Genomic DNA, 6460 nt, shown 5'->3' with positions numbered 1-6460 from the left:
TATATATATATATATATATATATATATATATATATATATATATATATATATATATATATGTATATATATATATATATATGTATATATATATATATATATATATATATATATATATATATATATATATATATATATATGAAAAGAGAAGACACACTACCGTGTTGATATTATGGTATAAAAACCCTAGTTTTACATTGTGGGATTTCATACCATATATATCGAAACCCGTAATTGTATTAACGTTTTTGTGCATTACTTTTTGTTCCAATATGAATGAGAGGAAAAGTGAATAATCTAAGCGGAATACAATCTTTGTAAAGTAATACTTACTGGAAATGAAATTGGTGTGAGATATTTAGTATACTTTACTTACATTCTCTCTGTCTATCTAAATATCTATCTAACTCTCTCTCTCTCTCTCTCTCTCTCTCTCTCTCTCTCTCTCTCTGTCTCTCTCAGTCTCTGTCTCTCTCTGTCTCTCTCTCTCTCTCTCTCTACACACGCGCACACACATACACACACACACACACACATATACATATATATATATATATATATATATATATATATATATATATATATATATATATATATATATACGTATATATATGTACCTATATATATATATATATATATATATATATATATATATATATATATATATATATATATATGTATATGTATATATATGTACATACGTGTGTGTGTGTATATATATGTACCTATATATATATATATATATATATATATATATATATATATATATATATATATATATATATATATATATGTATATGTATATATATGTACATACATGTGTGTGTATATATATATGTACCTATATATATATATATATATATATATATATATATATATATATATATATATATATGTATATATATATATATTTTTTTTTTGTGTGTGTGTACATATATATATATATATATATATATATATATATATATATATATATATATATATATATATATATATATATATATATATGAAAAGAGAAGACACACTACCGTGTTGATATTATGGTATAAAAACCCTAGTTTTACATTGTGGGATTTCATACCATATATATATATATATATATATATATATATATATATATATATATATATATATGTTTATATATATGTATATATACATATATATATATATATATATATATATATATATATATATATATATATCGATATCATCGAAAAGCGTCTACTTCTCACCCTTTCCTCCTCCTGCCCTCCGCCTCCCCCCACCCCCTTTCAGCCCCTGAGACGCCCCTGAATGGAGCCAAGACCTGGGATGCTGCTCTTTCATCTCTCTCTCACTGGAGATGAAAGCCTCTGTGTGTAGCCTTCCCTTTCCCCTCCCCTTCTCTCACTCTATCTCTCTTTGCCCTAAGCTTCTTCCTTCCTACTTATCTCCTTTCACTCCCTTTCCTCCCTTAAATTATCTTCTTCATCTCTTTTTCCCCTTTTGCTAAATCGCTTCCCTACTTCCTTTCCCCTTCTCCCTTTATCTTTATCTTCCTTTCCTCTTCATATCCTCCTCCTTTCCCTTTTTATGCCTCCTTTTCCTTTTAATCCCCCTTTATATATTGCTTCCTTTCTTTTTCTTCTTTGCCCACTTTCCGCCCTAACTTCCTTGGCCCTTCCGTCCCCTCATCTCCCTCCTTTCCCCGGCCTCTTATTCCCCTCTCCTCTATCCTTTCACTCTCCTCCCCTCACCCTCCCTTTATTCACTCCTCCTCCTCGTCGTCCCTTTCTGCCTTGGCCACTTCGATCCCTTCTGTCACTTCTTTTCCGCCTCCCCCTTTCTGCTCCCTCCTTTCCTCTAATCAGTTCTCCCTTCCATTTCTTACTTCGCCCCTTTTCCTCCCTCCAACTCCTCTCTCCCTACTCCATCCATCCCTTCCTCTCTCTCCTCTTCCTGCCACCCTCCCCTATATTTCCTCTCCCTCTGCCCCCACCCCTCCTTTCAATGCCCCTCCTCCTTCCTCCCTTCCCTCTCCCTCCTCGGCCGCTCGCCACGAATTACAGCGCCGACGATTTCCCTCCGCCATACCAGATTCAACAGATTGATTCCGATTGATCGAGGCGGAGTAACTCAGCCGCGTGTGAGGGACACAATGGCGGGGTGGGGGCGGGGTGGGCGAGGTAGGGGAGGGGGAGCGTTCTCTCATGGCCAGTCTCTTCTTCTTTTCCTTTTTTGTCTGCTTCCGTTCATTTTATTGAATGAGCGCCAGCACACACACACACACAAAAAAAAAAAAAAAAAATCAAATTCAAACACACACACACACACACACACACACACATACACACACACACACACACACACACACACACACACACACACACACACATATATATATATATATATATATATATATATATATATATATATATGATAAATATATATTTTTGTGTTTCTGTGAAACTGCTTGCTAGTTAGCATGAATTTATGCATAATCAAAATACATAAAAAAATATTCATAGAAACTCAAAAACACCTGTTTTAGTGCATTTTGAAAAACACATAAATTCATGCTAGCTCGCAAGCAAACCTGTCCCCTCTGTTTCAGAAGTACAACATCTGTTTAGGTCATTGGACGTCAGACTGCAGCCCGAGGACTTCATTAAGACAGACAGGAAGCCACAACGAGAGAAGCTCAAAATTACGAGAGCTGAACAAGGGGTTCGGACAAAACAATGTTAATGTTTTAGTGAAGCCAGTGAGAGAGGTGAAACAGAAGGGTGCCTACGGGCTGGGGATTGAAGACCAAGAGAAAGAGAGAAAGAGAAGGAGAAGGAAAAGAAGAGAATTTAAAAAGGAAATGTAAGATAGTGTGAAAGCACATACCAAAGTTAATAGTCGGGGAAAAACAGAGGAGAAAGGTGACCTGAGAAGAGAAGAAAGAGGATGGCAGGAAATAGAAGAGAATCCTAAAAAAGGAAAACATAATAAAAAAAAAAATATATATGAAAGATAGAGACAATAGAAGACCCAGAGGGAGAAGGCCAGGGACGAGCAGAGAATGAGAGCGACGTGAAGAACACTCTCTCGCTGGGTATTTGCGGTGCGAATAACCAGGCCACACAAACAATGTCACACCGGACAGCATTTCTCTTAATTACAAACGTAACAAGGGTGATAATGCCATGGACAGGCTAATTTAGGGAAGGTTAGAAATGGGGTTAATTAAATAGTGGGGAAAAGAGGGATATGGGAAGAAGAGATATAAGATGCATAAGGACGAATGTATGTAAGAAGAGAAAGAGAGGGGAGGGAGAAGGGCTATAGCAGATCTAACCGCCTTCCCCATTCCTCCACACACGTGCGAATCCTCTCCGGACTAAACTTGGGACTTTCCTTCTCCTTCCTCAGATGCTCTCTGGCTCATTCCTGAAAGCGTCCTTGCGATCATCCCAGAATTATTTTCTAATCTGAAGCCAAATACTCATTGAATGGATCCGAATGCCTGTGGTTGCTGTTTGCACGGATTGACAGAGAGAGACAGAGAGACAGAGAGACAGAGAGACAGAGACACAGACAGAGAGAGAGAGAGAGAGAGAGAGAGAGACAGAAAAAGAGGAAGATAGAGAGGAAGGAGGCTAGCGAGAGAGAAAGAGAGCGGGTTGGAGAGAGAGAGAGAGAGAGATAGAGAGAAAGAGAGAGAGGAGAGAAAGGGAGGGAGAAGGTGGAGGGGGGGGGGTGCAGAGATGAGATGGACAGTTAGGAAGCACCTGGGCAATTGTAATCTTCCTTAAGAACTAAATGATGCAACGTAGATGAAGTACAATAAAAGAGTTCCGTAAAAAAAAATAATCAGAGTGAGAGAAAAAAGAAAACAAAGTAGTGATAAAGACGAGACAGAGAAAGACAAGAAAAAATATCCAGTGGAAATGGAATACGACGAATTAGGCGTTAAAGATTAGATGGAAGATGAGTAGAGGCAAAATGGGAAAACAAAGTAAAAGACGTAAGAGAGGAGAATAAGAGATTGGGGAGGGCGAAGGAGGAGGGGGAAGGGAAGGGGTGATAGGGTAAGGGGAAAGGGAGGGGGAAGGGACAACAGGGAATCCGACCCTGAAATTTAATTTTCCTGTCTTGAATCTTTGGAACTTCCTCGGAGGAAAAATAGAGACCCGATAGTGGAAGGGGATAGCGTGGGGAGGGGAGAGGGGGTAAGATGGTGGTGGGGTGAGGAGGAGAAGGAGAAAGAGATGGTTAAGGAGGAGAAAGGTGGGGTGAGGATGGGAGATGGAGATGGGAAGAGAAGGGAAAGGGAAGGGGATAAGGTAGAAGGGAAAGGATAGAGAGAGTTAAGAAAGGGGATAAAGTAAAAGGGAAAGGGAAAGGAGAGTTAAGAAAAGGGAGGGAAGTATGTGAGGGGGCAAATACGAGGGAGGGGAAGAGGAGGAGAGGGTAAAAGATGAATGAAGGGTAGAGGGGGAAGGAAGAGGAGGTAGATAAAAGAGTAAGGGGAGCGGGAGAGGTTGCAAGTGGAGATATGGAGTAAAAAAAAAAATCCAAAGCCATTAGTTCTGGCAGCTTTAAATTACATACTCTACTATCGGTGGTCAGAACTTACCTTTATGGCTTGATAATTAATATATGTTTCTTTTCTTTCCACCTTTTGCCTTCGTTTACTCAAGTCACAGAACAAAGCTATGGACATATACGAAAATAATACTGTCATATATTAATAAATTAAGTTTATATATATATATATATATATATATATATATATATATATATATATATATATATATATATATATCTGTGTGTGTGTGTTATACCATAACACAAGTATGTGTGTGAATGTTTGTGTTTATGTGTATGTGTGCGAGTTTTATTGGTATATACGATTAATTCAGACTCTGCCTCATGTATAAATCATCATATCTCCTTACCTAGATATTACATCCGTGAACGTTACATGAACCTCGGCCAAATATAGAACGGTCCTTGTAATACAATAAAACCTTTTTAAAGAAGTAATGGGAATAAACAATTCAATGAAGGCATTCCTGGAAATGCCATACATGATATTTTCGTAATGATATGTAGCATATTAAAAAAATGCCACGTACAGAAATCGACTTGAAGCAGATAAAAGAATAATGTAAAACACCAAAAATATTACCAAACAGCTTAAAAAAAAAAAAAAAATAATAATAATAATAATAATAAATAAAAGGTGAAATTGAGGAAACAGTTACACTGCAAAATAGGAAAGAAATTAAATAAGATTACATAATATATGAGCATAATAGTAAAAGAGATTAGACATACCCAGAAAATATTGAGGTAAAAGATTTAAAAGTAAATTAAATAACAAATAAAGCCAGGAAAACAGCTGTGGTTTCTCTCTCACGCCTCGATTTATAAGCACCGGGCGTTGATTGGGCGCTGATCACGACACAATACGCTGCACAATACGAAGGCCGGAGGGGGGAGCATGTAACCATGGGGAAGGGAGGGAGGACGCGGGAATGGGGCCTTGTGGGAGTGGGAGCAAGTGGGGGTAAGGGGGTGGAGAGGGACTTTGGACCGGGAGGAATGGGCCAAGGGTTAGGTGGGGATGAGAGGGATGGAGAGGGTGGAGGGTATGGGGGTATGGAGCAAGGGGGGAGGGTAAGGAGTGGAGATGGAGAACAAGAGCATGGGGGACGGAGGGAAAAACGGTGATAATAAGTAGCGTGACAAGAAACGCCCCCGGATTACGTCTTGGATTAATTAGTTCGCTTCCGTCATCGTATTACCATAATTTATGCTGCGATGCGTCACCGGTACACTGTAATCTCACAATCGATTACAATGTACGAGTAATTGGTGGCGGTAATGTAATTATATATGTGTGCATATATCATATATATATATATATATATATGATATATATAACCGCGGCTGATTAGGAAGTGCATCCAATCAGGCAGGTGAATTGAGTGAATTGAGAGAGGCCTATGTCCTGCAGTGGAAAGAATGGCTGTTGAAAAAAAAAAAAAAAAAAAAAAAAAAAAAATATATATATATATATATATATATATATATATATATATATATATATATATATATATATATATATATGTGTGTGTGTGTGTGTGTGTGTGTGTGTGTGTGTGTGTTATATATATATATATATATATATATATATATATATATATATATATATATATATGTATGTATGTATGTATGTATGTATGTATACACACACATACAGCCAGTGAAGATTTATTCATTATAAATTCGTTAATTACTTTCCCTAACTATTCCTTTTTATCACTTAATCTATTGATTAACTAGCTCAAAAGATTAAATATTTAAGGCCGAAGAAGGAGGGAGGAAAAAGAGAGATTAAAGAAAGGAGGGGAGAGACACAGAGAGAAAGAGAGAGAGAGAGGTGAAAATATAGTACAAGCGAAGTGCTTTCGTTAGAAAAGAATTAAAA

This window comes from Penaeus chinensis, chromosome 10 (genome assembly GCF_019202785.1).
Source record: "Penaeus chinensis breed Huanghai No. 1 chromosome 10, ASM1920278v2, whole genome shotgun sequence".
Taxonomy (NCBI): domain Eukaryota; kingdom Metazoa; phylum Arthropoda; class Malacostraca; order Decapoda; family Penaeidae; genus Penaeus; species Penaeus chinensis.
Note: the sequence above shows the minus strand (reverse complement) of the source record.